Source organism: Gymnoscopelus microlampas (genome assembly GCF_963454915.1).
Source record: "Gymnoscopelus microlampas genome assembly, chromosome: 5".
Classification (NCBI taxonomy): Eukaryota; Metazoa; Chordata; class Actinopteri; order Myctophiformes; family Myctophidae; genus Gymnoscopelus; species Gymnoscopelus microlampas.
In genome coordinates, this window is record NC_139942.1 from 36,359,587 (window position 1) to 36,369,231 (window position 9,645).

Sequence of the window (9,645 nt, forward strand, 5' to 3'; positions counted from 1 at the left end):
CATGATACTTAATAATTCATGGTTTGAGCAACAGCAGGAGCATTGTTACAACTCACCGTGACCCATCTGAGTTCTCCTCCCAGTGGACCTCAGCCTTCAGATGCGCTGATCTCAGCAGCTCTGCTCGAAGGTCCTCAGGCCGAGAGAGAGCCAGTGCACGCTGTCCAAAGTCACTCAATATCAAACCTGCAGGATGAGTATGGAGTTGAGAATCTAATATATTAAATATGTATAGTGTGGGGTGAGGTCTGGACAATTACACAACATTTATTGGTATTTGTCTGCAGCTCCGCCCAGCCTTAATGATAACTCACCTGTTCCATTTGGAGTGGCATCCCAGAGTTCTGCAGATGGAAAATCAGGGGTAAGCCTGACTTGGGAGTACCTGAGGGTGGAGGGTCTGATACAGGGCACCAGACTCGTTGTCGTGGGGGTCCCCTGGGATGAAGCCTTAGAGACCTCTCCTCTTTGTCCCTGAGACTCCATGAGAGGCGAATATTGGTTGCTTCCCTCAGAACGGTTCTTTGAGCTCGACTTAAGGGCTGACTTTATGGGCAGCAGTGGGGCTGGAGATGACTTGAGCCCCCCCAACGAATGGGGTTCCACAGCGATGGGGCTCCCAGGAGCAAAGGAAACAGCCCTCCTCTTGCTGGCCCTGGATCTGGGATTGGAGTTGCGTCTCGCCCATGAGGGACCATATGGACCGTGACCGGACTCCAGACGACTCTCTCCCTTCCGGCTCCTTCTCCTCAGTTTCCCAAACTCTGAGTTCCTCTTCCCTGAGCCACTGTCTTTACTTTCCCCCAAGACAAAAGCCCCTGCAAATGTGACTGTTAAAGGAGTTTTAGGGCGAGTGCTTGTCTCTGATTTGCTCGGGGACCCAGAACGTAGAGCCGCCTTCCCCCGCGTTTCCTCAGCCTTGCTGAGCTGCTGAGGCTCAGCACTCTGTGCTTCTGATGGCAACGATGGAGGCTCCCTTACTACAGAGCCACACGCCTCGCATTTCTTCACCAACACTATCACCTCTTTTATCACTGTGGTAACTTGGCATCTGGCTGCCACATCTTCTTGCCTCAGTGCAGGAGGCATGGAGACACTCCTTTGGCTTCTGCCTCTGTCTGAACCACTATCGCTACAGTCGGGATTGTTTTCGGCCTTATTCTTGGTTTTGGTTGCCTCAGGCCTCCCACGATCTCTCAGCCTGTCCAAGTACCGAGATTCAGCTTCTTTCTCTGACTCGTCCTCAAAGCGTACCCGTGTGGGGGAGCAGCCGGGCCTTTGGGACTGGCCTCCCAGGTCTGCGGGAGAGGGGTCTATCTCAAGTGGAGCCGTTAGCTGAGCTACGGTCTGCTGTTGCGGTGCTGGAGTGGCAGGTGCAGTTGACTGCCTCTTACTGGAGGAAGGACAGATAAATGTATGCAATTCAGTTTACAGTTGTAAATTAGAACAGATTTGGTCTATAGACCAGATCAGAATGTTTGTAAACATTTCGAGCAGTATTTTCTATCTATGGACATACTGTATACACAATGTAAAATAAGGTGTCCAGAACATTAAAGCTGTACTATGTAACATTCCTCTTCTACCCCGGATTTGAACTCAGTTTCCAGCGCAAGTGCTGACATTATTACTATTGAGCTAATAGAGCGTTCCTGCTTGCTCAGGGGATAAATTGAATCTTTCTCCTGTGTCTAGGTGAGACATGACCTTTGACACAATCTAAATGTCTCAATAGAAGAGCAGGGAGGCAAAATACAACCACCCCAATTATATTACAGAAATAAGGTTAATGAATGATACAGCTCAAATGCGACACTGCTGGCATAATCTACTGGCGTTGTGGTGATGTCATGAGGATTTTGTTTGAAATGTTGTAATGGTACAAGCCATAGGTGCATATACAGTACCATTGTATAAAAGGGTTTTGACTAAAGCCAATTTACAAGCTAAAATGGTTTGAAACTACAGCTAAATCTCGATCATCAGCCAGTAGGTCAAAGTAGTGTGATGATATACAGCATACTGTACCTCAACCAGGTAGGCTCTTTTCAGCATGTACAGTAAGTGTGTCCAGATTTCAGAATTATTATTATTTTGTTTGCCAAGACAGTAAAAGAGTGAAGATACTATTGAAGCAATGTAGGCAGTCATGAAACTAAGCAACAAACACAATTACCTCTCTTGTGCAATTATGAACGCATGATCCATTTGTGTGCGACAGTTCCTAATACTCGTGTTGTGTGTGAATGCCTCACTCTGAGAGGGGGTTTTAGAAACAAAATAACCATAACAGAGAATCCATGTGACGTAAACATGATTACATAAGTAGAATGACACTAAACATCTCCATAGAATATCTGCTGCATGTTTGCAACTATGAACCACCCTTATAGCTCTGAGGCAATAATTCATCTCAAGTTATGTAACGTAGACTTTGCCAAACTAAAATACCAACAGCAAGAACAAAAGGAACTGGGAAGACAGATGAAGAAGAGAAAAAGACTGATGAAGTATCAAGAGATATTTAAAGTAAGGTAGAATGTTGGGTTGTATAGCAACCATGATATACAATAAATCCAAATATCCAAATATCCAAATATATATATATATATATATATATATATATATATATATAGAGAGAGAGAGAGAGAGAGAGAGAGAGAGAGAGAGAGAGAGAGAGAGAGAGAGAGAGAGAGAGAGAGATGGGGGTGATTAGTCATAAAGCCATAAAGAGTGTTTCTGAACAGTAATCTCAGTTTTAGTACACATTAGTATTAGTAACGTTGTACAATCCTATTTTTACCAGCTTAAAAAAAATCTAAAATAAAGTTATTTTTTCAGCTGACCTAGAAAAGGTCATCCTTGCGTTTATTTCCTCCTGTCCACATTATTGCCTCTCCCTCCTCATAGTTCTCTCTCCTCTGGTGGGAAAACTAGCAGATAGGGTTAGGGGGAATGGGTTGGGCTCAAGGACAGTTAGCAGCCAGAACATGTTCCCAGCTACAATTAGTCTTGAACACAGCAGCCATGCTTTTAACCAGAACCACAAGAACACAGCACATCACCCCGATTTTAGACTCCCGCTGGTTACCAGTTAGTTTTGGAATTTATTTCAAGATTTCACAACATACTAATATGTTTGTGTTGCTCAAAATATCACTTAATCACTTTAACCTTATTTTATACTTTGGCTACACAAAAATAGCCGAGCTAGATCTGCTATTTTTGCATCTTCTCATATGGGGATCCCTGCCACAAAGTCCTTTCAGATGGGGGTCCACAGCCAAATACATATCAATTTTGGGGTCCTTGACATGAAGATGTTTGAGAACCACTGATAAAGCTAACTTACGTGTTGCATCTCTGATCAGATTGTGATCGTCTGGTTGGGCGATCACCCTTGATAAGATTGGAACGGGCCTTGAGTCGAGCTCGTTCCAGAAGACGTTTGGCTTGCTCATGTCTTGGACTCAGAGGAAGCTCATCATCAGTGATTCCAATGAGTGATCTGGAGGAAGAAAGAGAATGAGTGAGAGAGGTGCAGAAACAGAGGGTTGAGAGAAAAAGAGACAGACACTAAGAAACAGAAGATAGAAAAATTTGGAAATTAAGTCTGAATAATGAACATTTCTGTAGAAGTGTGCAAACACTTGGTTCAGTCAGGAACACTCACGTAGATGTAACCATTTATTGCAACAAATGGAATACAGTTAAGCTTGGCGTTAAAGGCTCCGCTCCTGGAGATATTCCCTGAATTTTGTCCAAGCAGCATGCTAAGCAAAATCAGGGAATGTTCAGCAAAACCCCCAGAGGGATACAATATCAAACAATAAGCAATACATTGACATATTAGTTTGAATTGGCAGATATAAATCACAACTATTTGAGCCTATGCCAGACTCTAATCAAAAAGGTGGAGGCTGGGGTGGAGGAGGCAGCTAAACAGCAGTGAAGCAGGCAGTAAGACAAGCAGAAACCTAGTGAATGCAAAGCCGTATTTAAGGGGACCTCTTTGTGAAGGTGTGAGCTGTGATTGGAGTATAATGTGTGACGTAATGACCAGCAGAGCTGTGAATGGGGAATAGGAGGCTAGGCTGATGTTCCCATCAGCTGACTTACAGCTGAGTTACAGCTAAGGCGTGCAAGACTTCCGTGTCCTGCATGAACTAACGCTATGCTTAATCTATAGCATTTAGTTTAATTGCAGTGCAACAATGTGTTTCTCAATAAAACAATATAACAACAGACAAATCCAAAATAAGAATCCAGAGTCAAATTGAGCTCATTTTCTATCCCATTAATTGAACTATGAATGAAGCCTTCAAATGCAGATGATTTATCCTCAGCACAGTAAAATCCTCATGTTAATTTATCCATTTGTAAAGATTTTGTAGATTTGTACATGCTGCAAAGCTTAAAAGTTGTATTTTGGTTCCTTTTACACCATTATTGGACGTGACGTTTCGAGCCTATCGGCTCTTCATCAGATACTTTATCCATTTGTAACATCTTCTTAAGCCACATTATGTAATATCAGAAAGCCTGGGGCGTGGCAGCACAGAGGAACCTCATCCATCCATCCTTACATCCAGCTAAGCTGCTCTGCATTGTGCTTCACTCTCTGTGCTCATCTTTATCCCCTGGCCTAGTGATAAAGATAGCATGATATTACTCCAGCCATGAGGATTATCCTTGTAACGGACAGGGTGTGACTCATTCTCTCCTGCATGTGTGTCGGGAGTAGAACATGTTGTGTTCCCATAGATTACAGTGTAATGTCAGAGGAGGTGTGACAATAATATACAAGTCAGTCATGTTCACTTGTACTGTTTATATATGAGAATGACAACAGATGGAAAATACGATGTCCTCTAGTCTGGACTGATTAACACCCTTGATGAAGTGTCATAACCATGGACAAACAGTTTAGTAGCAGATCAAATTCAACTTTGAGAGAGTGACGACTCATGATTTTTGGGGTCATACTACATTTCAAAATAAGGGCAGGGGAAAACCTTCTGCAATTCTGTCTCACTGCTTTCCTCCATAAAAAACAAATACTCTAAACTGCACTAGCTATGAGAGTCTACTAATTGAATAGATATATTGATTGAAGGGATATAAGTGAGGTATGGGGCCTGCACATACAGTATCTGTAACTAAAAACAAAACAAAAAGGTTTTCTTCCATAAAGATGATTCATTCGAAATAATTATTTTTCACTGCATTCACTGACAGAACTGTGTGTTTACTTACCTTGGACATTGTTCCAGCTCCTGAGGGGGAATCGATAAGTCTGAGGCCTGGTCAAAGAACTCATTGACACCTGGAAGTGGCGGAAAACAGAAGAAGAAAGAAATATAGCCTATATACCACTAACCCCTCTGTTTGATACATTATAAATTATATTATGTTAAACACAATATTCAAATGTATAGTTTGTTTGGTCTCAATGTATTACATAATAAGATCACAAAGTCATCACATGATTTCATTCATACTCTTACTTTTTGTGACTGTAATATGAATTGTTGCTCCATGCCCATTGAGAATAAATTGGAAAGAGGGATAAAAAGATAAATCCCCTGTGAATGTGTGCAGTCATCCGGGTATAAAACTATGAGCACATGTAAAATACTTAAAATGTGGGTGTGACAGATTGAAAGTGAATTTAAAAGATCAGCAATTCATGCCACCATGAACAGAGCCATTCCAGTCTTTAATATTTTAATACTGGAGGACACAAATGCAAAGCCCCCTGGATTTTAGCTTTCACTTTTAAATGAAGAGAACGAATGTCAACAAATATGAAATATTGCGGTGTAATGGTGCAATCCCTGCACTACAAGCACAGTGGCTTGACACAGTGTGATCTAGTACATGTACATGCAGGTATTAAGGTGATTGAGTCGTAGTATGATCACAAAGATTTTCATAAGCCTTAATAACATCACTCGCTGACTCCATAGGTTATTCCACCCTGACTGACCCTCTATGTCCATCAAAGCCAAACCGTCTTATGCAACCAATGGCAGCAGGAACATTGAGTCAGTTATCATAGAGCCATTCCTGCCATTGACACTCCATCTGACACTAGCACACATGCAGTATACACATACACACCTACGTATACACACCCATACCAAGTGTAAATTAGTATGTTACAGGCACACAGTACAGAGTAAAGTCCTCCTCAGTGTTAATGTATCCATTTGTAACTCTGTGAGTACACAAATGTAACCAAATGAACCCTTACGGGTCCATTTGGTTACATTTGTATACTTTCAGAACACTGAGGATTTGACTGTGTAAGTAAACATGTACTGTATGACCTTATCTGCCTTCATGCACATGAACACATCGTCAGTGAAAAAAGCAGAGGCCCTCCTCCACAGTTCAGGCTGCTAATAATAGCAACATCCCTGTGCACATCTGTTCATGTGTTCGCATCGGAACATCTGTTCAGCACAGTGAGTCAGTCAGCTTCTGAACACAGGGCCCATGTGCCACCGCAGTTTATGCTTGAACAGATAAAGGCTTTCATGTGGCAATTCAGTCAACCATTACAGTTGGCATAAACATTAAACATACATTGCATAAACATTTTTATGGCAATATGTGCGTTTTGTGGGAAAATAAACCCCCCAAAGCTCCATCTTTTGTCTCTGATTCTGTCAAATGTTTGTGTGTGAAAAACTCACCACCAAATAAAGGAATGTGAATGCAATATAGCAGCAAGCCTGTGGCCTTGGCAAATCATAGCTTAATAAGTTATAAACAATTATCTAAAAGCAAAATCAAGCAGGCTTAATTAGGCTTTAATTTTTTTGTTGCAGTATTAGCTATAGTGGCACTAGATAAAAGCTTTCAGACATTTTTCACCTTAAGCTGCTATTGCCAAAAAACATAGCTTTTTAGTTTTAATTCAAGAACAACTTCTGGCATCTCTGTCTTTTGATCACAAAGATCCAGCTGATCATATGTCCTATTTTGTAATGATTAAGTTCTGATCAACCTAACGTTTAGATATGCTATCGATTTGCTAAAAACAGTTTCATACTCCCTGCGTGGACATATTGATACAACTCTCTGCATAGCCTATGTACAGAGAGGTCAAAGAGTCAGCCATAGATCAGCACAACAGCACATTAAATTGTTTCATTTATGATTCACAAAAATGTGCACATCTCCTCAGTTAACCTGTATAAAAGTAAATGATGTCCCCAAACCAAACATACCTTTACAATCCACTTTGTTTGCCTCATCACTATAATGACAAGAGCTCTCCGCTCCACTCTGCTCTCCCTCCTCTCTGCTGGTGTGTTGTCGTCTTTCCTTAGGCCTCCTACAGACCCTTTGACTCGTCTCTGCCTTCTCATCGTTGGACAATGTGTCACTGTGTGCGGGCTCGCTGTCCATGCTGCCCACCCTCAACAGGTCCTTCACTGGCTTGGATGGCTCTGCCTCCTTCTGCTCGTACCTGTCCAGGTAACAATCCAGACTGTCTGAGTGTTTGAATTCTGATGGTACCACCTCGCCGTCGTCCACCGTGCTCCCTAAATCGCAGGCGGTCCCGGCCTCTGCTTGGCTGGGTTTCCTCTGAGGCTCTGCGACCGCAGCAGTCTGTGTGTAGTCGATCAAAGGTAACGAGGAGGGTACACCGTTCAGAAGCAGAGTCTCTGGACGGACTATTCTCCAGAAGCCCTTCGGTGGTGCCCAGTGCCTGGCTGTTGATGAAGACGCAGAGGAAGATGAAGAGGTGCTGGTGGCAGAGGCGAGGGTCGAGGAGGAAGTGGAGGCAGGTGTAGGTGGTGCAGGAGGGGGCGGGGCATCCTGGCCACTGCTTGAGTTGTCGGTCAGGTTCTCCAGACTGGCCCCTTCCCCTAGCCCCCGAGGCTGGTCTGACAGACCGGAGATCTGGCCCCCTCCTCTATCCGACTTCTCTTCTCCTCTTCCCATTACCGCCTGGCTCCCCGGCTCCCCTGGTGCCTCCGGCGGGGGACTGTGGATCTCCAGCTTCACTTGTACCTCCTCCACCTCCTCCCCTTCCTCGCTGCTGCTTGACTTGCTCAAAGGGCAGCTTCGCCAGTTTGGGGCAGACAAGGACACGTTCCCCTTGCATCGGGCTCTCTCTCTAGGCAGGACTAGAGATGTGGTATGGCCAGCTGGGTCAAACACTGGGACCGCTGAGTCGAACTTTTCTCTTTCTCTCTCTCTCTCTCTTTCCCGCCCTCTTTGTCTCCTCTGGGTGAGTGTCTTCACCTTGGTTTGTAGTGCATGCACAGCTGAGCTCGTGGGAGGAGGTCCCAAGGAGCATGAGAGAGGTGAGGCAGGGACAGACACAAGCCTCCAGTTGACAGAGGGCCCAGAGGTCGGAGGTGAATGGGTGGGGATTGATTGATCTTCCACCTGCAACTCTTTCTCCATTGGCTGACCAGGAACAGAGCAAAAAAATGGGATGGATCCTATATAAACAATTAAGTGTTACTATTTTCATAAACCACCATACAGGCCATTGCTACTTATTCAATTACAAATCTCTTAGTTGACATTTTGCCTATATAGTCTTATTCTATAAGAATACTAATGTGGATTCAGTCACTCAGCCTTATCAAGATAGATAATCCTTTGGAATGAAAATAATCAACTGTTGTCTCACACTGTCACCGACTGAACCCATAGCTGTTCATCTGAGAGAGACTAAGAACATAAGATTTTTTTTTTTTTTCAAGAAATTGTTCAACAATCACATAAAGATGTGATTGTTGAAGTAAGCATAAAAAAACGTATGCTTACTGTTAAGCTTCTGTAAATTTGCCATCAATTAAAAAACGTTCAAAGCAGCCTTTAGCCTAATTAGCAGACGATGTAAGATAAATAGCCTACAATTAAAATATGGCCAATTCAAAGCATCTTACTTTTAGATTTTCGCCACTAACTGGATATAAACTATATTTATTCGTCCCCGGATTAAACAACTAGATTTGAATAAAAACAATAATTTACTGTTTAGCAACAGGAGAGCATTTGTAGGCCTAATACTCGAAAATACAAACATGTATACAAATATTGACTTTTAGCCTACCCAAGCAATTGTTAAGATAATATCATCTTTTGTTTACCACAGAGTTGATTCTGATGAAGAAGCGAGTAGTGCTGCAGAAGTTAGCGCGGCGACAATCCATTAAAACCTGCTGCGCTTTGTACATTTTTTTGTGCGCATCCTCAACTGCAATCATATGGAGCAACTTTCCCCTTAGTGCAGAAATTAAAATTAAAATCTTGCGCTGATCCACTGGCAACTCTTTTATGTTTAGCTTTTGTATGCTGCGTCGAAAGCACTGCTCCTGTCAGAGTCCATCCAGTGTAAGCGAACCGCCAGTCCTTCAGTCATCATGATTGGTCCCGGTAATCCCTTCAGAATCGGAGGGATTAGACAAAAATGGAAATACAAAAAAATCAAATGCGTGCTTTTTTAATTTCGTCATTGGAAATGGAAACTCATCACTACTACTGATTGAAGCTCCCTGTTTCGTAACTAAGTAAAAGCAACACGCCTGATTAGTAGCCGAGCTGTCGATAGACTGCTCAGCCCTTACCCACAAGACACAACAATAAGCCTATCTTAGGCTATTATTACAAAAT